The sequence below is a fragment of the Chenopodium album genome, chromosome 6 (assembly GCF_948465745.1).
Source record: "Chenopodium album chromosome 6, dcCheAlbu1.1, whole genome shotgun sequence".
Classification (NCBI taxonomy): domain Eukaryota; kingdom Viridiplantae; phylum Streptophyta; class Magnoliopsida; order Caryophyllales; family Amaranthaceae; genus Chenopodium; species Chenopodium album.
In genome coordinates, this window is record NC_137839.1 from 52278452 (window position 1) to 52305272 (window position 26821).

Below are 26821 nucleotides of genomic sequence, written 5' to 3' on the forward strand. Positions count from 1 at the left end.
CAGGCTTGGCGCCTGCCTCCAAGCATTGGCGCCTGGAACCAAGCCTGGGGCCTGGCGCCAGCCATTGTCGCCTGGCGCTAGTGTTGGTGCCTGGCGCTAGTTAGCCAAGGTTTAGCCAGCTCTGTTTTTTGTGCGTCAGACTCTGTTTTGTTTATTTTATCTTTTTGGCTGATTTTCTCTATAAAAAACGTATTATAAACTCCGTTTTGATTCACCAATTCTCATAAACAATCAGTTTTAATTAACATTCGCCTACAATTAGTTTTCATTCAATTAATTCTCTCATTCTCTTAATCATTCATCAATTCTTTCTTCTCTAAACTTTGTTTTTATATACAAAATTCCGCATTCGCAAGATTTAGAAACACCTAGCCATATTCGAAGTTGCCTTCGCCCTAGACGTTAAAGGTTTAATTTATGAGGGTTTGGTCCCAAATCTCTATTTCAATTATTTAATTTAATTGTTTTGTTTATTATTTTCCTTGAAGTTACTAACGTGTGTACTTTGTTATTAGAAAGAGGTACGAAGCATCAAAGTAAGTGCTTTAATGGTTTTAATTGATGTTATGATGTAGAAATCATGTTTAGATTGTTGTTATGATATTCCTAGTATCATGTCTAGGGTAACTTTAATATTAAATATGATTGTTACGATGCCTTTTATTCTCTTCCTAATATTTATGATTGTTAGTATCATGTTAGGGTTAAAGATTTGATTTTTATTGCTTAGTGACATGCTAGGGTTTGTTATTAATCTTGTTAGTATCATGCCTAGGATCTTGCTATTATTGTTCTGCTTTAATATTAACATGAATATGATTATGATTATAATTGTTATGATTTATGATGATTATGAATATTATTATTTTGATGATGATTATTATTATTATTATGATTATTATAATTATTATTCATGATATTTATTTATTATTATGTTGCTTGATATTTATTTTTATTGCTTGATCACGCCTTTTATGCATGCTAAAGGGAATTTGTACTTGTAATCACGCTTAATAAGATATTTAATAATCTTGTTAGGGTTAATGTGATTATAATTTCAAGTGATCGCCAATAGTAGATTTATTTGTGCATTATATTCAACCAACATAGATAAACAAGTTTAGGGTTAATCCTATTGATTGCATGTTAATTAAAAAGCGCACATGAATACGATCAGAATAAAGTAGAGGCCTATTATTAGGGCAGGTTCAATCTCTTTTTGGTTGGATTTGTACCTTCATCCCCGAATTCTTATTTGGTTCTAGACCTTATGGAGTTGACCATATCTTGGATCGTTAAGGGGTGTAACCTTCATCCTATGAACGGTTTACAAGTTCCTAAAACTTGTTGGCGACTCTTTTGCTCTATCTTTTTTCCTTTCGGACGCCACCGTACTTTAGTGTATGATCACAGTGGGGTTCATGCTAGGGGTATAATACTTGAAATTTATTCCCCACAGGGCCCATCAAAGATCCAGTTCCAGAAGCCAGGCGACCCAAGTGGGACCCTAATAAGCACTGCAAATATCACCAAGGAAAGGGTCACGACACTAAGGAGTGTTGGAAACTCAAAGAAGCTATTCAAGATCTGATCGATGACAATAAAACTTCCGAAGTTCTAGCCATTGAAGAAGATCAAACATCCTTCGATCCATCACTTCTTATCACACCTGTAGGTGAGCCCATGATCGAGACAGCTTATATAACCTCTCTCGATGAAGTGGCCATAATCGAGGAGGATGAAAATCTTTTCTTAGATAATACCAGGGAAGACTCGTCAAGTCTAAAAGAGGATGTTCGAAAACTGCAAGATGTCGTTGCCATGCTCTTGAATGTGGTAGAAGGACTAGCAAAACGGGTAATGATTATCGAACAAAATTCTCGCCAAGGATTTAATGAAGAACTCAATGCTCCTAAGCCACGGGCAAAACGGACCATTGAAGAATACACACCAATAGGAATGACTTACAATGAAGCTTTTGACTATCTTCACGATCAAGGTCTTATTCACCCCATTGGTCCCAGTCAAGACCCTCCGCCCGAAAAACGATTTCCCAATTAGGATCCAAATTCTTATTGTCGATACCATAGAGATTGTGGTCACACCACCAAAGTATGTCTCAAAGATCGTGTTCAAGATCTCATTGATTCAAATCTCCTTCATGTTCCCCCGCGCGACAAGAAGGCCAAGATCAGTAACAATAACAACAGTGGCTGTAAAGGAAAGAAGAACGACTATCCTTCTTCTTCCCAAAACACCTACTCTAGTAACAGTGTTGGTACTTTTGACCTTAATGAGATCTTAGCCATGGATAATCGAGGATTTATAAAGCAACTAAGAAAGGATTTCACCCCTATTGGAATTAGCTACGATGATGCTTTTGATCGACTCCATGCATGCCAAGGGACTCATTACTCTTATTGGACCTATTCAAGATCCCCCACTCGAGAAGAGATTTCCTAGTTGGAACCCAAATGTACGCTGCAAGTACCATCAAGGTAGGGGTCATACTAATGAGAGTTGTTGGAAACTAAAGGAAGCAATCCAATATTTCATCGACAATAACGGGCTTCCAATACCTCCAATTGGCAAGAACACCAAGTGATGATGAGCCAAGGGACAGGAAGAAAGCTTTAACGACAAGATTTCATGATCTTTTTTCTATTTTTTATTCACCTTTTCCCCAATAAGTCTAGCATAGGCACCTTTCTATTCTCTTTAGATTTATTTTGTAGGATCATTATTTCTTTTCCTTAAATAAAATTAGCATTTTATTCTCTTACATATGATCATCACATTGCATTGCATTGCATAAAAAAATTTTAAAAAAAAATTTAAAAAAATAATGTCAAACTAAGAACAAGGTATACCAATGATTTGAGGCACCTCTTGTAGCCACATCATATCATATTTCACCCTTCAAATATACAATCCTTTTTTTTTTATAAACCACTTTGAGCCTTGTCTAATGACAAACCTTTCATTTTTCAACCCATATCTACCTAATCTTAGGATGGGATAGTGTGCAACTTATGCAATTTTCAATATCATAAAAAGCTTGAGTGACTTCAAAAGATTAAAAAACAAAAAATAAGGAAAAAAAATAATAAAAGTGTACAAAAGGGCAAGTGTTCCAGTATCTTTGACATGAACATGTCTTTGATATGAATACGTCTCAGATTCCGTCTCTTATCGAGTGTTCGGTACCGTGCCTGAGAAACATGAATGCCAAGTGAGTGATAGACCGCATGATCGGGATTATCCACACTTATAAAAATGAAATAAATGCTAAAGAAAAAGAAAGAGCTAAAAAAGAGTAGAAAACCTCAAGCATGAAAATACAAATATTCAAAAGCAAGGTTGCACACCTTGGGGGCTTATCTAGGGTCTTGAGCCTTTATCCCCTTCTTCTATAACCTTTAGCCTAACCACGTTACAACCTTTAAAAAGACCTTTCTGAGGTATACACACATACTTGTGCGAGGTTCGGCTAGAGCTACGTTCGGCCTGATTCCTAACGGATACATAGGCAACCTCACATCGAGGTGCGGTTGTAATAAAAATGCATTCATATTCAAATTCACACACTTAGACCATGATCATATCAAGGGATCTCCTATGCTCATCCCTATCCATGTAGAGCTAGACTTGGGGGCTTGATCCCTACATCATTAGCTTACCTACCTAAGAGTCACCACCATTTGACTCTTTTAACAAATAATATCTTTCCACACACTTAGCCTTTGCGGCCTAACTTTAGTATCACTTTCATACACCGCACAGATACATGACCAAATATACTTCCCTAAGGAACCCTTTGTCATGAAATCTTAACACAACATTGAAGCATGCCTTGTCATATCAACATCACTCATCAATCATAATTGTCATTGCATCACGAAGTATGAAGTGCTTAGCCTCCGTGCCTAAGTTACCCAAATACTTTCATTATTGAGTCAACTAGGATAGCCTAGGATGGATTAATCTTTGCACCTTGAGAGATAGTATCAAACAACATTTGACTAAGCTCATTCAACCTGCATTCGAAAACTTCTTTCCTTTTTGCGTCTTTCTTTTTCGGGAGAAAGTCGGTACCCTCCACAAAAATGACAAAAATTTTTTTGCTTTTTTTTTGCATTTTCGAGTCGCACGATCACAATGCTATGCACACACGAGTCACATCAAGTCGAGTCAACCTCGAGTCAGTCAATCACAACGAGTCAAGTTCATACCTTGAGTCACGACAAGTCAATGAGTCAAGCAACACTAAGTCTTAGGTCAACCCTAAAATAATTAAAGAGATTAGCAAAGTCCTATAGTTAAAGATAAATATAGGTGCATTCCTGCGGCAGCAAGAGCAGAATAAGGAAGACCCTACTCCAGCGCCAGACGAAAACATCTAGCGTCTGACAACAGATTTCAGCGCCTGACGCTAGATCCCAGCGTCTGGCGACAGAGCCAAATCGCGGCGCCAGAGGCATTGCAACGGCAACAGAGCTCAACCACTCAGAGCAGTATATTTCAACCTCTTTCAGCAATTTCGGGTTCCTTGGTACGCCAGTTAGCCCCTATAAGCAATTTGACATGATCAAGTAGTCAGCTTGATCACAATCGCAATAGGTGATCGACCTGAAGAAAGATCGTCTCACTTAGCTTAAAGCGCCTAAGCATTGGCTCATCGCAGAGACACCGACGTACAAGTTCCTAAATAACAGAGACACCGACATACTGGTTCATAAACAGCAGAGGCACCGACATAATGGTTCACAAGCAGTAAACCGCCGACGTACTGGCATAGCGGAAGCAAAGTTCAAGCGAGATTTAAAGATCGACAAGCGTTGGTCTTTGCAAGTTTTTCTTCGTAATATTTTCACAAAAAACATTCAAGCTCTTTTGTTTAGAGACGCGTGGACATTTCTTTCAAGCTCTTTTGTTCAGAGACGCGTGAACATTTTTATCGAAGCTCTTTTTTCAGAGACGCGTGGACATATTATCAAAGCTCTTTGTTCAGAGACGCGTGGACATATTAAAAAGAATCTCTTTGTTCAGAGGCACGTGGACATTTCAAAAAAGCTTCATTGTTTAGAGACGAGTGAACATCGAAACAGCAAGATGGCGTTCCCTAGATTGTGGAGAGTTGTCACAAACAACTGAAGGTAATTTCAAGCGAAGTTGTCTTCGATCATGCTCCCTTAGACGTGGAGGATGGTCACAAGGCGGAAGAGGATTGTTTCAAGCGAAGCAATCTTCGATAGTGTTCCCTGGTTTGTGGAATATTATCAAAGCGGAAGAAGATCGTTTCAAGCGAAGCAATCTTCGATATTCGAAGCAGTTACAAGCGTAGCAGTTTTCAAGCGGGATGGCATTCTCTTGGCAGGAGGTCATCAAAACAATAGTACAGCGGCAAATCGGTTACCTCTAGAGACGTGTGTTCGAAGGTGCAAGATACGCGTTTCTTAACTCTTTTATCTATTGAACCAACGCTAGTTTGCAGGTATCGGCGTTACAAGAATGATTTAAGATCGCAGAACGTTCTGAATCATTCTCCGTCCCTATCGTTGCTTTGACTTTTGTTTTCGAAACTTGCGTTTCTCCAAACTCAGTCAAAGTGGGGGCTTCTGTAGACACCCATTTGTGTCTCCCCAAAACCAAATTCAGTGATGAGTACCTTTCACGTCGAATCATAATCAAATGAAGTGAAAGTGAGGAAAGTTTAGTGTTGCGGATAGTTTTAATTTTTTTTCTCTTCTCTCTGTTTTTGAAAACCTATTTTAAGAAAACAGCCAATCCAGTTTGGTAGGTCCATGATATGGGTCCAATAGTAGTGTAATTGGATGGGGCTTGAAAAGAGTTTTCCAACGATATATTATAAGCCCAATTTCGATGAATATTGAGGAAGTTATGGCCAAATTACTGAACAGGGCCCGGTTTGAGCCTTATATACGGCCCAATGATCTAGAGGAGGGCCTAATATGGATTTATCATTCCTAATGCAATTAGGAATGGCTTTAGTCTTCTAGATTCTTCTAGAAGGTTCTTTTCATTCCTAATTCAATTAGCATTGATAAATTGACTTTTGTTTACATTTTAGAGTTTTAATCAGAATCAAAGAACGTTTTTTGAGGAAAATACGATTTTATCCTCCTGTACGGTAATTTCTATCTGATTTTAAGAAAACGCGTGAATTTCTGATTCAGCGCCAAACGTCAGCTGTAGCGCCTGGCGCTACGCTTGGCGCCGGGCGCTAGCCCTAGCGTATGGCGCTAAGGTCAGCGTTTGGCGTTAGAACTCTGTTTTTAATGTTTTATCTTTTTGGCTTATTTTCTCTATAAATAGCTTCCTAAAAACTCCATTTTCATTCACCAACTCTCATCAAGATTCTCTTGATTACTTTCTCTCTCTCTTTTCTAAACTAGCTTTTTCACAAATACAAAATTCCACATACATTAGACTTAAATACACCTAGCCATATTCAAAGTTGCCTTCGCCCTAGACGTGAAAGGTTTAATTTCTGAGGGTTTGGTCCCAAATCTCTCTTTCGATTATTTAATTTGATTGTTTTGATTATTATTTTCCTTGAAGTTACTAACGTGTGTATTTTGTTATTAGAAAGAGGTACGAGGCATCGAAGTAAGTACTTTAATGGTTTTTATTGATGTTATAATATAGAGTTCATGCTTAGGTTGTTATTATGAAATTCCTAGTATCATGTCTAGGGTAAATTTAATACTAAGTATGATTGTTATGATGCCTTTTATGTTCTTCCTAATGTTTATGATTGTTAGTATCATGTTAGGGTTAAACCTTTGATATTTATTAACATGCTAGGGTTTGTTATTAATCTTGTTAGTATCATGCCTAGGATCTTGCTATTGATATTATGCTTTAACATGATTATGCTTATAATTATTATTATGATTATTTTAATTATGGTTATTATTTTGATGATTATTAATTTGATTATTATTATGTTGCTTGATATTTATTTATTGCTTGATCACGCCTTTTATGCATGTTTAAAGGGAATTTTTACTTGTAATCACGCTTATATAAGTTAATTAATAATCTTGTTTAGGGTTAATTTGATTATAATTCAAGTGATCGCCAATAATAGATTTATTTGTGCATTAAATTCAACCAACATAGATTAAACAAGTTTAGGGTTAATCCTAATGATTGTATGTTAATCAGAAAGCGCACATGAATACGATCAGAATAAAGTAGAGGCCTATTATTAGGGCAGGTTCAATCTCTTTTAGGTTGGATTTGTACCTTCATCCCCGAACCCTATTTGGTTCAAGACCTTATGGAGTTGACGATCTCTTGGATCGTTAAGGGGTGTAACCTTCACCTCGTGGACGGTTTACAAGTTCCTAAAACTTGTTGGCGACTCTTTTGCTCTATCTTCTTTCCCTTTGGACGCCACCGTACTTTAGTGTATGACCACAATGGGGTTCAAGCTAGGGGATTAACGCTTGAAATATTCCCTACAGTTATGTATACAAGATGTTTAGTGGGAGCTATGAAGTCTTCTTGGTCTACTAAAAAGAGCAATTATTCATTGCTTGAAGAGTCAAGTAATGGCTAATGCATTTTGTATGAAAAACCTCTAAGAGGAAGATGAATACAGTTGGGCGTCAAGATCTATAAAGATAGGTCTCAAAGGATGTTTTATTTTGATTAAGAATCTTATACTGATAAGGTTCCTATGAGATTCAGTATTATATTGAAAAGAGTTTCAATCCCATATAACATGGCACATTGCTTAAAGATTCAATACTTTGAAAAAGGTTGATGAAATTAAGGTTTTGATTGATACTCCTGTAGACATCTAAAAATGTCTCCCTAAAACCAAACCCGATGATGAACAACCTTTCACCGTCATTATTGGTCGGGTTGAATATTTAATATTTGGAGTGCTTTAATCCATGTTTCCATTTAATACATTTCATAAACCAATCCAACCCATAGCTCATTCCCCTAAACCATAACTTACGTTTCAATTTTCGTGTCCATATCACAAAACCGAGAGAAAATGATTTTGTGGCCCTATAATTTTGATCAAATTATTATTTGTTTGTATATGCCTTGAAATAAGCTTTCCAACAATATATCATAAGCCCAATTCCGATTTAAAACGAAGAAGATATGAGCAAAATACTAAACTCGGCCCAAAACCGACACCCTTTCACTAAAACGGCCATATCTTAAAATATACAAATGATTTTGACCTGATTATAATTGGGTTGGAAAGTAAGCTTTCCAATGATATATTATATGCCTTATTCCGAGTTACGGATCAAAAGTTATCATAGTTTTACAAACGCGTAAAAAACTAGAATTACCGCGCACAGTGTAAAAACACCGTGTCACGGTGCAAAATTTGACGTGGCACGGTGTCTGGTGCCGTGACACGGTAATTTTCAACGTGTCACGGTGGTTTTTTTCCATGTTTTTCCCGCGTTCTCTCAAAGCATATTCCACCGTGTCACGGAAACAAGTGTCACGCCACAGGAAATCTCGCCGTGTCACGGCATATTTTCCCGTGTCACGGTGCCCATGCCGTGACACGGGATTGTTCCGTGTTTTCTCCGCATAATTTCTTCACGCCTTTTTATCTCCCGTATGTTAATACTTTCCCGCGTCACTCCAGGTTTCCCCATGTCACACTAAAGTATACCGTGTCACACCATAGTTTGCCATGTCGCGACATGATTTGCCGTGTTGCAACAGTGTTTTTTAGGGTTTTTATCTTTTTAGGGTTCCGTGTGTTCCCCTTGCTAATTTTCCCTATAAATACCCCCTCCTTTCTACAGTTCGGGGCACAAAATCATTCTTTTTTCCTCTCTTTTACACCAAAAATCATTATCCTTTCTCTCTCATACTCTAAGCCTTAAACCTATATTCCTAATTACACCATTCTTCCCTTAAGCACTCCAAGGAGTCCATACTCGACCCGAGGTTCCGTCCTTAAACCAAGGTGTGAAAGGTACAAATAACTGAGGTTTTGGACCAAATCAACTCTACATTTATTTAATTTAATTTTCGTTTGATTTATATTTTTTTATTGAAGTTACTAACAATTTATTCATGATGTAGCAATTTATAAAAACGCGAGAAATGTGAGTGATTAATTAATTTAATTACTTATTTTATTTTAATATTTCTAGTATCATGATTAGGTTAATTTATATTTGATTTTACTAACGCCGTTATTGTTAAATTGCTTCCAATATTAATGTTTATTCTATTATATTTATTGATCACCATATTGCATGTTAAATGGGAATATGTAATTGAAAATAACGCCTAATAAGATAATTTGGACAACCGGTTTAGGATCCTTTTTAATCTTGTTCTTAATGGAAGTGATCACAATATTTTAGAATTATATGGTGCTTTAATATTCAACCAATTTAGCTTAATAATAGTTGGAGCAAATTGAATATCTGTTTGTATGCCTTTGAGATCGCAGGAATCACTTTTCACTATAAGAATCGAGTAGAGGCCAATACGGGCGAATGTGACTCCATGACTCACTTCGTACCATCATCCCCGATCCTCCTTTCGTGGTTCCGAACCATATGGAGTTAGGGGTGTAACCTTCACGGGTTAATCGTTGCTGCCTATCGTTGTCCCTTATTCGTGGTTGCTTTTTATGATCCGTGAACGGTTTACAAGTTCCTTACAAACTTGTTGGCGGCTCCCTACTTTCCTTGTCCCTAATCGTGTATGTCAATTCCCACTTCCTATGAGTGCCAAGTATATTCACCACATGCTTTAACGTAGGCGCACTTAAACGACGCCTATAGCTCCTTATGCATTTTGAAAAGGATGCATCATGCATGCCATGTTCTTACTCGTCTATTTTGATTCACATGTTTTAATAAGTGATGATAGATTTCAATCGAAATTCAATGTAACCGTTAGGAAATAAGGGTGTAATTGTGTTTAATTAATGCGGAACAAATCAATGAAAAATAAGAACGAGAAAAGCAATAAAGAAGATATACAAATAACACAAGGATTTACGTGGCTCGGCCAAAATAGACCTACATCCACGGGTGGGGGATTCGAGAGCTTCTTCACTATAATGGAGAAAGAAACAAGAGAATAATACAAGGAGTCTTAAATCTAATGGCTCAAAAAACGGTATGATCTAATTGATCAACTAAATGGTCCTTTTATAACACAAGGAAACCCTAATAAAACCCTAAGATTGTTCCCCAAGTATACTCAAATAGCCGTCATAGAAAAGATATAATTTTAGGAAGTATTCCGTCAATTATCCTAGAATAACCTAACTATCGAGCTATAGATCGGCAGCTAGCTCATGCCTGCCGCAAGTCCTCATAGGGCCGAGCTATAGCTCACTCGCATAGAGCTATAACTCGCAGCCTCGTTGCAAATTTCCAGCTTCGTCAGATTTTTGTAAAACGGTCATAACTTTCTCGTTTCTTATCGGAATTGGGCATATGACCTATCGTTGGAAAGATCTTGAACAAAGATATCACCTCCAACTTGAATCACCTCAAAATAGCTTGTAGTTTGAGAGATATAAGCGTTCAAAGTCATCCCTACTAGATTTTGAGTCACAATTTAACAATAACATTGGAATACAATTAGAAATTCCTAATTCCTAGTAAAAGGATGAAAGAAAATTCTTAGTGTATGGAGCTGAATATTATTATTAAAATTTAAAAGTTGCAAAATTTATATTTATGAGAATGTCTCATGAATTATACTTAGTAAACCCCTTCCATAACTAAGGTATGAGAGTCATACTAAGGTTCTTGGATTGAAGCAAGTTATGTAATTTAAGTTGTATTTGTTTTGAGAAAACATGTTACGTAAGTAATACATCAGCTTGCAGAATTATGTTTATCAATTGAAACAAAGTTTCAATCTTATCTAATTATGGTTTTTGAAATTAAATAAAATGTCCAAAATAATTATGAATTGATGGGCTCATCAAGTTAATGACCTGGTGAATGAAACCCCACATATGAACTAATAAATTCATACATTATTTAAGTTCCTAGTTCATAATCATTAAAGTGGACATAAATGATTTCAATAAATGGACTAGCATGTAAGATTGATTGGATAGTGCAGTTTCATGGGCTATAGGGGCATAGTGATGCTCGTTCAATCACATGGATATGCATAAATGATGCACAATTGAACTATTGACCTACTTTGAAGTTCAAGAATAGAGCTTCCGGATATATTAGTGGATTCCTTTGACATAAGTGAAACACTGATTCCATTCAATGATTGATTTAACTGTGGTACATTTAAACGTCTTCCAGTAACTGGAGATTATAAAGGTGTTTCCTGGTTACATCAATAGTTGAGTGGGAGCTTTGGTTGCCACAAGATTGGATTGAGTCTACCTGTTTAATTAGGAATGTGTCATCGCGACTTGAAGAGGGAGAATTCAGTAAATGCGTGGCCGCGCTCAAATGTATTGCCACGTAATAATTTTTTTTGTAATTCTAACTCAGATTTCAAGAAAAGATTTGTAGATTAATATGATCTCGACATGTGATGCTATCATATCATCAAATCGACACATGTTGACTTAAGTAATTTGAATATTGCACATTTGTCTCAGACAAGTGGGAGATTGAAGGATTTATGTCTTCGTCAAGTGCAATTACTAGATATGTAATGGATCAAATTATGGAGATAATTAAGTTCGTTCTTTTGGGACGTCATTATCTGTTGTTAGACGTGATCAATGATCATTGGCCTAGTCAAATAATCCAAAGCCCAATAGAATGGATCCTATAAGGTTACACAAAAGGGTGATGGATTGAACAAAAGAAAGCAGCCCATTATTGGGCCTCATTGAGTGGCCGGTCATATGGGATAAAACGGTGAGTATTGTAGACTTGGTTTGGACTCTAATTATACATATGATGGATAAATAGAGGTCTTGCCTAGGGTTTGACATAACACACTTTACCAATCAATTGAGAATTGACTAGTTAGCAACCAAACCCTAGCCTCACACAATCTCTCTCCTTACTCCCTTCCTCACATTTGTACAACCGTATGGCCCCTAGTGTAAGGTGGCGCATGGTAGTGGTGTTCATGGCCGGTTTTCTCCTCCCCTCTCCGTAGAAGGTGGTTCGAAGTGTTCGTGCCCAACTACCTAGCAGCAGTGGAGGTTCAATCCTGTCCCGTAGACTAAGTAGAGGAGCAACACTTGGGGCTCTATTATCTTCCTAATTGACAGTCAATTGCTTGTGGAAATCACGCGTCAAAGGTATGTATTATGTGATTCTTTATGTGTTATGCTTGTAGATCCTGTTTAGGTGCAAACAAATATGATTCGTGAAATTCTACTTAGAGTACCTAAATCCCTACACGAAAACCTAGAAAAAATCTAGGTGTTAATCGACTAGGTGATGGGAATGGAGTTGTGACACAGTGCATGCACCATATACTTCGTATATGACATGGTGTGTTGCGCCATAGTGCGAGGTTTGGATGATTTAATGCGTTTTAAAAACATTCATAATTTATTATCCGTAACTCAGAATAAGACATATAAATAACATACTGTTGAAAATATCTTGAATTTTAAGCTACTTTCCAACCCAATTAGAATTAGGTAAAAAAAAATAGATATTTAGATAGTGCCATTTGAGTACAAGGGCGTTGGTTTTGGGCCAATCAAGTTTTAGTGTTTTCCTCATATCTCATTCGTTTTGAATCGGAATTAGGCTTATGATATATTGTTGAAAAGCTTATTTCAAGAGCTATTCAACCAAATAAGTTTTAAATCAAAGTTATGAGCCTAAGATTTGCTCCATTTTGGATTGTGGTCACGAAAAGGAAAATTGGGCCATTGTTTATAGATTTTGGGTTAGGAAAGGGTTTGAATGAATGTTTGGTCTAGGAATGGATTGTATTAAGTGGATTAAAATAAAACGGGTTAGGATAAGCAATTCTTATTTATGATGCCCAACCTGACCAATTGGCAGTAAAAGGTAATTAATTACCGAGTTTGTGTCGGGAAGACGCCATTAGGTGTCTTAGTGTCTACACACCTGCCAGAGTTCGTTGTCCCAAATATCCAATTATTCTTCGTCCTTTATTATATTAGCTTAGTCTAATTTTTACTACTACCCCATTAATAATCATCTGCAACTTTGGAATTTTTTATACCTCAAAAATAATACCTAAAATTGCAGATAATCGTTAACGGAGGTATTATTTATCTCATCATTAGCCAAGGTTGATTCATTAGGTGCGTATCAGATTCGCAAGTGTTGAGCCTAACATCCACTACCATAAACTTGTGGTCATAACTCATTATACAGTTAAAAAGATAAAGCAAAGGAAATAGAAGTTTTCTGAAGTATTATTATTGTCATCACTTAAATTCTTACAAGATTACAACACATGTATTCCCACAACTAAGGAAGCAAACGACAAATTTGATAGAAACTCTTACATAACATATGTTTTCCCCTTCTTCTTATACCTAGCTTGTGACCAAAATATATCATTTTCATAAGTAAAATAATTTCTAAACGAAGAGAAAAATGGAAGGGGGTATACCAAAACCAGATGCATCGGCTTTCAGGCAGTGTATTGCCTTAGCGTGGGAAAATCCTTATGTTCTTCGTTTAGCTTTCTCAGCTGGTATCGGCGGCCTCCTCTTTGGCTATGATACAGGTATATATATTAGCAAATTATGCTGTACTCTATGCTGTATTGGTTAACAAATTGTTTATTATGATTATTAATTTGAGTTTAGAAATTATATCTACTATTCTAATCAAACTTCTTGTGAAGGTGTGTCTCAAAGCTAAAGATGGTGCTAGAAACAATAGTAAAGTGTATTTCATATGAATAAGCCAAATAAGGCAAAATGCGGACACACGGTATGACATGGGGCGTTATATTGGTTGTGTCTTGCAGTGTGCAAAAAACGGTCAATAGTAAATTAAATAAAGCTCGCTTGTCTTTGCTCCACGAAGGCTCATTCCATGCCAAAATGCCTGAACTTTTGTACTTCTTATGCATGTAATAATACTAGGTTCTTTTATCCGTTTACCAAAAATTTTATAGTGGTCATTTGAAATATGACTATCATAAAATATTTATGATTATATAGTTCGTAATTGACATATTTTTCTCCAAATAATAAATTATACTCCATTACGTAATATTTGGTATAAAATAGCACTATCAACACTTTTTTTTTTAATTAAATTTTTAGTTTTATTTATATAATTTTTTTTATTCTTTTATATATAGTTTCTCGAATACAATTTATTTTATGTTGGATCATAAATTTCAAATTTTATATTTACATCGTAAGTATTTAAAGACTATACAATAACATAATGTGAAATTGTTCAAAAAAATATATTATAATGTGAAAAAATTATCAAATCATATTTTATCATTAAAATATTTTTTTGGAAATTATTTTTCTGAATTTTCGAAATTCTTCTAAAAATTAATTTTTGAAAATTAAATATATTGTTATTCATTTTAAGAATGACTACCGTAGAATTTTCAATCATTTTATAAGTAAAAAAAAAAAAGAATTATTTTCTGAACCACAAAATTATAGTTAGTAAAATTTTCAAATCAAAATTAAAATTATCTTATATGCATTACATAGTGAAAAGTAACTTGTACCACAATTATTATAACAATAATTGACCCAGCTTAACTATATTTATGTTTAGTGAAAAAGTACATCATTTAGATATAGTTAATTAACATGGAAAGACTTTAAAATGTAATATTAGTCTCAAGCTTCATGATTTGCATAAGTGTTTTTAGGATTTCACATGCAATACATGTTACCTATTTAAGAAAAGATGCAAGATAAATGATAAAGTATATAGACCGGTAAAGTTAATGTGACTAATTGACTAAAGGTCATGAGTTCGTACCTCATCCATCCCGCTCCTTCTTTCAAGATGGAATATATTAATAAGCATAGGGTATGGTGAGGTCCATGCTATATCTACATTTCTAGCCCAATGAACTCTCGTGTATAAGGGGGTATAATTGACTATATAAACCAATCTCAAGGTTAAACCATCACTTTGAACTTTTGGTTGAGTTGGTGTTTTAACAATTAAAATCGAGGGTAACATATGATATACTTCAATTGTCTCACAATACATTTTTTAAAAAAAAAACAAATAAATAAAGTACATGGGGAGAATTAGGACTGTCTTCTCACAAGTCCGTGACCTAATTTATCATGGAGTAAAAAATAAGAAAACTTGCTATCCATAAAAGGGTCGATATTTTGATGAGTCGGAGTAGAGTAACCAAGAGAAGCAACATATTCTGCAGCCTGATTTCCTTCTCTAAAATTATGTTGAGACTTGAAAGCCTGGAAAGATTCCAAAATTGTCTTAATATATGACATTAGGAGGTGAAGCTTCCAAGGACAGTTAAAATGGCCATGTAAAATATTAATGACACTTACATTATAATTGTTTCTTAATATACATGCTTGATGCTTGTAACAAGTTGACTACTTTTAATGACTGTTTTAAAAATCAACTTACTGTTATACAGTATGTATTAATTATTAAGAACTAGAGAAACTCTATGTTAGTAAGAAATGTGTTTGAAAATTGAATACCCACCACAACATTTTAATGATTATGTAGTTCAATATTGACATATTTTTGATATAAAATAATATTATCAACTTCTTTCTATTTATCAAATATTTAGTTTCATTATGTAGTTTTTACTATTATTTTGTAGTTTCTTAAAAAATATATATTTTATGTTAGATTAAAAATTTTCAAAAATTATATTTCACTGTAGATATTAGAAGAATAATTGTGTTCATCTTATTTTATGTTCATCTTATAATAATATAATTGTGTTCATCTTATTGTGAAAATTTAAACCGATCATATTGTTAATCATTCAAATAATAAGGTTGTCATATTTTAAACTATTGCTCTAAAAATATTCATTTAGTGTAGATTTCTTCAATAATTTAAAATTACATTTAGCATCTTAACCCTTTATAAGACAAAGAGATAATGATTCAAAACAACATTAAAGTTAGGTGTCAAAAGAGAAAAGCATTTTTAATTAGTTGAATTACAAAACTCGAGAATTTAAAAGGAAATGTAACTATCTTAGAGGCTGCCTACTTTATTCTATGATGTCACGATTATTATTTCTCTAACTATTATTTTGGAATTATAATTGAAATTGAATGACTTAGCTTCAATTCACAGGAGTTATATCAGGGGCCCTTCTTTACATCAGGGATGATTTCAAGTCCGTGGACAGGGATACTGTTTTGCAGGTAAATTAATTAATAAGGGTTCCTTATTAAGAGACAATTTCTATTTCTATGTTTCGTTTCGTTAATTTTTGTGACACTTGTTTCCTAACAAATTAACAATTACTTCCCCTGAAGAGTTGTCAAAAACCGACCCGAACTGGTGAATCCGAACTGTTTTGAACTGTTCCGAAAAGGAACCGAACCGCTAAGAACCTGTTATTTTAAAATCATAAACCAACCCGACCCAATTTTTTAAAACCTGAAACTGAACCGATCCGAATGTTTGAGAATCGTTAATGAACCGTACCCGATATCAAGCCGAACTGATACAACCCGAAATCGAGAATAACCCGAACCGTGTACTTTTGAACCCGATAGCAACCCGACCCATTGTAAACCGAAACCGTTTAAACCCGACAAAAACCCAATAAACCCAAATAGTTTACAACCTCTAACTGGTTAGGATTGAACCGTTTATAACCCGTAATAAGTTATGATCAAACCGTTTACAACCCGTAACCGGTTATAATCCGTAAGTCCGTAACCTATTATGACCGTAGAATTTTATTTTTCTTTTTTTTTTTGGGTACATTTTATCAATAGTTAAACAAAAGGGTTTAATTTGAATTATAAAGTATTTATATTGAAAAGGTTTGGAATTTTGATGTCATTGAAACTCTTATGCTACAATATTATCGTCCCCTAACGAGTAATGGCTTATGGAACACTATATTGTATAAAAAAAATCAAAAATCTAAATCAAAAAGCTAACTCTAGATTTGTTATTATTATTTGATCCTTAAAATCATTATATAAAAAAGGGACATAAAGTTAAACAACTAATTAATACTCCATATGATCTACTGGAATAACTAATTAAAGAATATTGAGGATATACAAGAAGATATATGTTAACGAAACCCGTTTAAAACTGGCAAAACTAGTTGTCAAACCGACTAAGTTCAACTCGAACCGATAACAGCCCGAACCGATTACAACCTGACCCCATTAGGACCCGATATGTGTTAGCCCAAAACCCGCTTTAAACTGACAAACCCCAATTTTAAACAGACCGAATTTCACCCGAACCGATTATGACCCGAACCAATTATAACCCGACCTGATTAAAATCCGACCCGAAAAGAAACTGTAATAGAAATAAACCAAACCGACCCGACCCGAAATTATTTAAAACCGACCCGAACTGACCCGTTAATAATTCCAACCCGTTAAAAACCGACCCGTTACAAACCGAAAACTGATAAACCGAACCCAAAACTGAACCGAAAACCCGATTGACACCCTTTAGGTACACATATTAAGAAGACGAAAGAGCGTGAAAGAGAATAATAAAGCAAGTGGGGTAGCTAGTAAATGTAAGGTAAAATTTACTCAAAAAGGAAATGTGTCAAATAAAAAAAAATACTCCGTAATAATAAAAAAAAACTTCCTAATAAAGAATACGTGTCAAGTAAAAAATGGAAGTAAGTATATCACATAGAATTCCTTTTTTATTCTTACATAATGAATAGCTTATAATTGTTTTTTTTATTCTTATTTAATGAGTAGCTTACATTGTTTAACTTAACATCTACTTTGTAAAAAAAAAAAAAAAAAAAAAAAAAAAAAAAAACCTAGCAACTTGGGGTTCGTTTGGCATCGTTGTATTTTCTATTTTTTTGGTTTTTTGTTTTTCAAAATCATATTATATATGTTATAAAATAAATTAAAAAATAGTCATCAAACTTATTAATATTATGATAATTTTAAAAAATGACAACTGAAAAGTGAAAACACGTTTTTCTTGTTTTATGTTTTTGGTTTTTCGTCTTGAAAAAAACAAAAAATTGAAAATAAAAAACAACGCCAAACAAGCCCTGACTTAAAGCTTAAAATGAAGATTAAGTGTAAAGATTAGTTTTATAACTTCTACAACGCAACCTGATATGGAGATTTATTTGGTGTCGAAGTGTGAATGTAGTATGAGACTTTCTACACCAAGTGCGTGCTTAATAATTTCTCCGTATATCACAAGAAGAGCTAGATAAAATTTGACTTTGAAATTCTTTGAAGTATTTGATACCATGTCAAGTTCCAATCAATAAATTTTGGTTGTTAAGAGATTGATTTAATTTGTATCTATCACCATTTTTGTTTTATTTATATCTTTATTATTTAGGGGAACTAAAAGTCTAAAACTATAGATCCCTTACTGTATGACAATTAAGGGTGTGTTCTATTCACCTGATTTTTACTTATCTGAACTTATCTGAACTTATCAACCCTTATCTGAACTTATCTAAACTTATTACACCTTATTAACACTTATTTTCACTTATTTGACCTTATTAAACCTTATTAACACTTATAAGACATTATTTGATAACAACACTACTATTTTATAGTTTAGAAATAGTAAAAATTCTTCTTTGGTTTTAATTTGTTGTTGATCTGACTTTCATTCTCATTAATTTCCCTTTGTTTTTTTCACAAAAATAATAAACTTGTTGATTTGCTTAACTTTTATATAAGCAAAATTTATCTAGTCTTACCATAACTTATGAGTATAACGTTACTTTATTTTTATTTTTTATGCAAATGTTACTTTATTCTTATATGAAATCATGATAATAAAACACATAAAATTTTACAAAAAAAAAAAAAAGCGAAAAGCAATCTTGATTAGTAATAACTCTATATAAATATAATAAGAGGAAATAAGGTGAGGAGAACGTTAATTTAGAACTTATTAACCTTGAACTTATCTGAATTTATTAACCCTTATCTGAACTTAACTGAACTTATCTGAACTTATTAAACCTGAAATAAGTGGAAATAAGGTGAACAAAACAGACCCTTAATACGGTTAATATATGACCACTAAAGATAATGTCCTTGTCTGCATGTAAAGCATGATTGTAGGCGTGATGTTTAAAATGAACACCCAACTCACGTACATGTGAAGTGCATGTAACTATCTATGGGTGCATGTCATTTAAAGGTGTTGGGTGGCTCGAGTCCGCAATGATTAATAGTTAACTAGTATGTGAAACCCGAGCGATGCTTGGGTCGTTATATAGGGTTGATCATTAACGTACGTTTTAATTTATGACTCAATATTCCTGTAATTAAATTTGAAATATTCATAATATAATTCGCTACATATTAATATTTTGTGTTAAAAAAAATAAAATTAAATATCACATAGATTGGCGGTAACACACTCGGTTTAGAATTAGAGGTTGGCGGTGCAGATCTCCTGGAGAATTTATTTTATTTTTTTATTATAAGTTTAGGATTATTATAAGTGTATGACATGCAATAATAAATAAATACCATGCATGTGACAGTAATGATTAGTTGAGTGGGTGGCATGACGTGGCATTTTGAGGGTTCTTAAGAATGCTTTTTAATACGAAGTATATTACTATAAATTCTTTAAGATGTTTCAACATATATAAATAATGTGAAATAAAATTAGAATACAGAGTAAAAGAAATTAAATGACTCAATATTCATATAATTAAACTTAGTTGATTGGAAAAGAAATAGTTGGATACTTGGATGGTATAATTAAACATCGGTGGAAATACTAATCATAGTCGTGTTAGTTCTTGTTTGATTCGCTTGAATGACTAATTTGTTAACATTCAATTATTACATATATGTATTTCACTAATATATAATATTTAAAGTCAAAGTATTACATTAAATCACATGAACAGTTAAAGTGGGAAGATCATTGTAAAAGGAATAGTAGTTGTTAAGGATGAATGGAAAATCCTTAACCATTATAAAAGTGCAAAATTTGCTACTATTCCTTATGAATAGTATTTTTTGGTGTTATGACATAGCTGCCCTTAATTTTAAGGAACTGCCGAAATTGCCCTTTCTTAGCCAATTGCATTATGTATCACAGCTGTAATTGCTCTTGCTTCTCACCGACTTCCCTCTCTGTTTTCATCTCAAAAGGAAAGGGTCAGAGCATTTCTTAGGTGAAACAAGGAGAGAGAAAACTTCAGCAACTCAAGACCACCGATGATGGTGCTTCGAATTCTTCGAGTTTGAGGTTGTGGAAGACACTTTTCGGATCGTCATATTCATCAGGTTCGATCTCGTTTCTCTTTCTCGATTTATGCGAAATCGCTTCGTTTTTATTGGGGTTTATTTTATCGATTTATTTTCGATTTTTTGGCTTTATTTGTTCGATTGGTTTCCGATTATTTTGGGGTTTATTTGATTGATTTGCTTTTGATTTGTTGTCTTTATTTGTTCGATTGATTTTCGATTATTTTGGGGTTTATTTGATCGATTTGTTCTTGGTTTTTGGTTTTCGTTTTTTGGGTTGAATTTGAGTGAGTTATCGTTCTTTTGGGTTGAATTGTCTGATTTGTAGTTAAATTGTTGATCTCTAGGTACAATTCTCTCTCTCCTTTCTCTTCTAAGCTTTCTCCAATAACCCTCCACTGAAACTCCTGGACTTTCCTCTCCATTGAAAAAGCTTCAGAGGTTATTTGATGATTCTCTGATCTCCAGGTTTGATTCTCTCTTCTTTCACTATCGTGTTCTAATTGTTTGAATGTTCAGCTCTTTGATTAAATTTTTCCTTTTATTTGAATGTTGACTGATTTAGCTTCCTTTCCTGCGAAGAAGGAAAGGCTTTTGAACCCTGTTCCAAGCTAGAAGACCTGAATTTGGAGGTTAGACAGAACTCTGGATTGATGGAAAAGAGGTATCTACTCCACTCTTACTAATTTAGACCTTAGAAGTTTGGTGTGTCGGACTAAGGGAATTTTGTAATTCAGCGAAAGCTTGAGTCTATTACTTATTTCATGTAAGCCTGCCGTCAGTAGCTTATAATTTCATATCTTATGAGTTCCGATCCTACTGTCCCACTGCCAGATTTTAGTTTTCATAGTATCTCCTGGGTTACAAAAGATTTTTTGCTTGGTTTTTCTAATTCACTCTAGCAGTTAGTAATTTTGTACCATTTGTTGCACTTGTGTATTAACCAATGGTTAGATTTAATATATGAGGCAGTTTGGGTGTTATTTATTTTTTCAGGCACAACAAGGATTTATAATGCATGCCATGGTAGGATGGAAGGAACACATAAATATATAGTGATAATTGATAAACATGTCAACTGCTTGAACACAGGTCAATTGGGAATTATTCCGGATGACCTAGAGTCATTAAAAGCATGAGAGTTCAAGGAGTTACTAATGTCATGCAAAGACAATTCACCATCTATATTATCTTATTTGAAAGGCTTTTTGAGATTCTGGAATTTGATTTTAAGTTTTCAAGCTTTTGCAAGTTTCACTACAAGAAAAATGTCGAATTCCGACGGAACAGTTCCGACGGACATGAAAATCCGTCGGAAAATACAAAATTTTCGACGGAATTTAAGTCTGTAGGAAATTTCCGACGGATTTGTAATTTCCGTCGAAAATCCGTCAGAAATTTCCGACAGACTTAAATTCCGTTGGAAAATATTTAATTTTCGACGGATTTTATTCCGTAGGAAATTTCCTACAGATTAATCCGTCGGAAATTAAGTGATTTCCGACGGAATTAAGCCCGTCGAAAAATTTCCGACGGAATTTAAATTTTAAAAATTAAAAAAAAAATTCTAAACCCTAATTAAACAGCTAGCAGCCGCCCTTACCCTTCATTTCTCTTTCCTCTCTTTCTCTCTCCTCCCCTCATTCTTCTTGTTCTCCTTCTCCCTCATCCTCTCTTCTTCTCCGCCCCTTATTCTTTCCCCTCATTCTCACTGTTCCTCCTTCTTCCTCCTCTTCTCTCTTCTGTTTTCTTCTCTCTTCGTTCCCCTTTCCTCCTTTTTTCCCTCTTTCTATCTCACACCAACAACCGCCACAAACATCAAGAATACCACCCACCGGAGCTTCCACGCCGACGATTTTACCACACACCGTCTCTCCTTTGAATTTTTTTTTCTTCATATTTTAAAGGTTTTTTAAGGCCAAATTCGACCATTAAAAGCCTAGATCTAGACTTTTTGTGGGCGAATTTGGCCTTGTTAAACCGTTTCCATGGTGAAATTCGTTTTCAATTTAAGGTATGTTTTAAATTTTCGATTTTGTTTCTGAGTTTTTTTTTTTTTTTTTTTTTTTTTGGTTTTCGGAGTTGTTTTCAGTTTAGTGGGTCCAGATTTGGGTTAGGGTGTTTCGGTGGGTTCAGATCTGGGTGGGTCGTGGTCTAGGAGGTGGTGGTGGGTGCCGGTTTGGGTCTGGGTTAGGTTTGGTTAGGGTTTGGTGGTTTCTGGGTTAGGTTTAGTGGTTTCTGGGTAAGGTTTGGTGGTTGTATGGTGGCAGTGGTGGTGATCTGATGTGGTTGGTGGTGGTGATGTGGTTTTGAAGTTGGTTTGGTTGGGGTTGACAGGGGGTTTTTGGGTGGTTGGAGGTGGTGATACGTCGTGCCAGTGGTGGCACGGCGTATTTTTTTAATTTCCCGAAAATATTATCCGACGGAATTCCCGTCGAAAAATTCCGACCGAAATGTAAATTCTGTCGGAAATTTCTGACGGAATTTGCCGGTGCCGGAAATTGCCTTACGACGGAAAATTCCGTCGGAAATTCCGTCGGAAGAGTGTTTCCGACGGAATTTCGGTCGGAAGAGGTGGTTTTTCCTACCACGGTGTTTCCGACAACCACTTCCGATGGAATTCCGTCGGAAACCCCTTTTCCGACGGAATTCAGGGTGTTTTCGACAGAATATTTCTGTCGGAAATGGGCTGTTTTCTAGTAGTGTTTCAGCATGCTGAAAAGCAGGGCTAGGTCAACATTAAAGCAGAGGCATATGGACCTTGCAGTGCTACTTTATGTGGTCTTTTATATGCAACATTTGGGACAAGTTGTATTCTTTTGCTTCTCAATTCTATAATTTAGTCTTCAGTATTTTTTATTTCCTTGAATAGGAGTGAGTTGGATTTTTTGCTCTCCTTCAGAATTATTGCGTTTTAAGAAGTGATACTTGCTGCTCAATGAACTTTTTCTCCAATACCATAGCTCCCCTAGATCCTTGCGTACCAATTGCATGTCCTAGAAGATTCTGACTAATTATTTTGACGTTCAATTTGGCTTATATGGCTTTAGGTACTTTTTTGTTTTATTACTCTGACATGGCTTTAGGTACTTGATTGGTTTTGGCAATTATCTTACTAACTTGATTAATTAGTATTAGATTATGGTTAATGATTTTTCAATTGGGTGAAAGACTGGAATGGCTTTTTCTCATTGGCTTTGTTTTGCCTAAAATTTGTTGTTTTTACCATAAGCTGACTAAACAGCTAATAAACTGGTCTCCAAAAAAAGATCCTTGATGGCTTGATATGAAACTTTACTTCAAGTCCTTAACCTTTATAAAAATGCAAACCAAATCCTTATTGTGCCTTTTTTGCATAGCTGATCATTTGAACTACAAAATTTATCAAGTTCTTTAAATAGGTACGGAGAAATTAGTATTGATATTGAGTTCTTTGACATTTAAAATTTGTTTTCATATTACTTCTTTTGTTAATTTGTGCCAAAATGCAGATAGAGGTTCTAAAGGTCAATATAAGTGATAAAGCTCATTCGAAGGCTGGCTTGTTATGAGGGGTTATGGTTCTAATGCTGAGGTAATTGCATATGTACATGGAGTGGTGTGTCATATATGATGGTTGTATTTTTTTCCTTTCATAGGTAACTAGATCAGTCTGAGTGTCGGGGTGGGGTGGGGCATGGGGATTGAACTTTGCTGGTATTGGTGCTTTTTTTGTTATGTCTATCATTTTTCCACCGAAATTCTCCTTTTTCTCTTCAATATTTGTTTGGATTTTAACTGATTTTCTTTAATATTGGAATGGAAATTGTAAGATTAGTCGAGGCCTTTGATCTTGGCCTCTTGGAGTTGATACTTCAACAATCTAATATAAGAATAAAGGTTATGATACCCTATAAAGCTTTCTAGATTAAGACGTGATGTTTTATAGTGAAAATTATCTTAAGAAGGTTTTAGGTATAAAAAAAATCACCTTAATACTTTATAAGTGTATGCAGAGACAGAATAACAAGTTTCATGTTTGACCTACCTTGGTGCCTTAAACCATGGACCAACTCAATTTTCTTAGATGTTAGATGAAGAAACTGATAGTTTGAATGTTTAAGTTGTAGTACTGGAGTCGGTTTTGAAAAAGCAGAAGAGGAAGGAAGAATGGGCTTTGGCCAAGGAGGATCGGGATGTTCAGAAGAAGAAGGAGTTGAAATCAGGAAGCTGATCTTTAAGAGGGCTGAGCAGTACGCTAAGGAATACACAAGCCAGGTCTGAGTATGTTATTTGTGGCGTCTATTCTTGGTGTATGGTTATTTAATTAAGTTTCTGATTAAACTTGTTTATTGTTAATCGGGAGAGGGAATTGATCTGTCTCACAAGGGAGAGTAAATTGAAGGGTGGATTCTACGTCGAGCCAGAGCCAAAGCTCCTATTTATCATCCGTATTAGAGGGTGGGTGATCAATTATTTTTCAATTAGTTAACTATGATAGTTGGCACTTAGGATAGAGGCAGAGGTGTCCAATTTTACTTCTCTGGCTACCGATCTTTCAGATGCTAGATTTTCTTTTCATGCTTCTTAATAGATAAAATGACAGTTTATTTTGAATAGTCTGCTAGGGATGAGGAAATTTGTGCACTTGATTAGCTCCAGGAGTCCGAGTCCGAATTAAGATCTTTTCGGTCTACGGTTCATAGATTAATGTTTTTAATTTTTTTTCCCTTATAATGCAAATAATGAAAGTTGATATATGGCTCTATACATTTCTAAGGTATCTATCCAGACATCACAGAAGCTAAACTCGAATATTGGTCATCCTTTGCCCCTCTACCTGTCGAGAATGTTATTGCTGCAGGACCGAAAGCAAAGGAAGACAGTCCCTCAGGTGCAGAAATATTGTTCTTTTTGTTTATTATTACTTCAATAGATCATTATATATTGCTTCTGAGTATTACTTAAGTAATTAATTTTGTTCTGTCTCTTATTTTGCAGAATTTCTCGCCTTTCACCATTTTACAAATTCGTATGTGTTTCTCTATTTATCAGAGCGGTTTTTGATATATTTGCTCTTATTTTATCATTATATGTATTGATTGATGTTTTTTTTTGGGTTACTTTTGTGATCATTCCTATAATTTATTGAAGAAATACTTATTTTAGATTGTAGGGGTTGAGAGTTTGCTACCCGTTTTTGGAATTGTGTTGTTTGTGTACGTCTTTGATAAATGAGTTTGTCTCCCTTTGAAATTAGAGAACTGATGTGAAGTATGAGGAAAGCACCTTGTGTTGTGCAGTCACTTTGTGCATTTTCATCAACTTACGGGGTGTTCTTGTTGAGTTTGAGGGCCTATTTTGCATTGAAATATCATCATAATAGGCTTATAGTGTGTTACCTGTTGTTATACATATGATGATGTTAGTGTTAACAACCTGTTTGCAATGAACTGCAGTTGTTATTAGTGTCTAATTTTACTCCATTTGACTTTTGAAGTTTGCTTATATATGCTGTTATTTGTGTTTGAATGCAGTAGAAATGATGATCTGATAATCAAAGTATTTACAGCCTTTGTTTTTATCATCTTCAAATCGTCCACAAATATTTTGCTTATCAATGGTCAGCCATAAAGGAAGATGATGATGCCACTAACATCACTTGAGGAACTACAACTTATCAACTGAACACAATTGGAGTTGAGAGGCAACAGTCAGCAAAGAGCCAAAGATAAGCCCCATTCAAAGGTCACGACCATGCTCCTCAGCTTTGGATTACATGTACAAGCTCAATTTTTCATCACTTTCTGCTCACAAACTTAGAACTCTTTGTTTCATTGGTTTACTGATACTTTTTTTGTCCTTTTTATTTCTTTGGGTTTTCATCTTCTAGGTACTCTTCATTTTTTTATTTTTTTTTTCACTCAATTTTGTTCATTAGATTACTTGTATCATTGTATGTACAGATATCAATATATCATGAGATTCTTAGTTTTCAACATTTCATCTATACTTAGCGCATATATGTACTCTGCATTATTAGAATATATACACGCCCAACATTTCGATAATTATTGTTTTGCATATTATTAAATGAATTAGTGTTATTACAATTTCTATTGTTAATTAAACCGTGGTTGCTGTAAGATCAACAATATTTACATACAGAGATTAGAGGAATATTAAAAGGGGAGATTCTAGACAAAGACGGAGGAAACCATCCTTATAGAAGGAAGATATACAAGAAATCATCTTTAATGTAATTGTGGAATATATAAATAAAACTTTTTAAATTTTGACAAGTCATAAATATTGTACAATTCTTCTACATATAGAGAAGAGGATTTGACATTAAAAAGCAGATGTTGACTAAAATTTGTAAAACCATCAAAGTATTTTGCAAGGATAATTTTTTTAAACTTAGATATTCTCAAATTTGCAAACCTTACATTTGTAAAATTTGGAGTCTTTCCA

General features: G+C 34.5%; 1 long non-coding RNA gene and 1 pseudogene across 2 annotated transcripts in view; both read left to right on the top strand.

Moving 5' to 3' along the window:
* Positions 1-13495: 13495 nt before the first annotated feature.
* Positions 13496-26821, top strand: part of LOC145634892 (putative inositol transporter 2) — a 37099-nt pseudogene continuing 23773 nt past the window's right edge. Inside the window, exons 1-2 of the transcript XR_014113675.1 lie at positions 13496-13692; positions 16251-16321. The product of XR_014113675.1 is annotated as a putative inositol transporter 2 (transcript). The remainder of the gene's footprint in view (positions 13693-16250; positions 16322-26821) is intronic.
* Positions 23858-26325, top strand: LOC145634891 (uncharacterized). Its single transcript, XR_014113674.1, has 5 exons — positions 23858-23942; positions 24478-24808; positions 25128-25241; positions 25349-25379; positions 25885-26325. It is a non-coding gene; the product is annotated as an uncharacterized LOC145634891 (long non-coding RNA).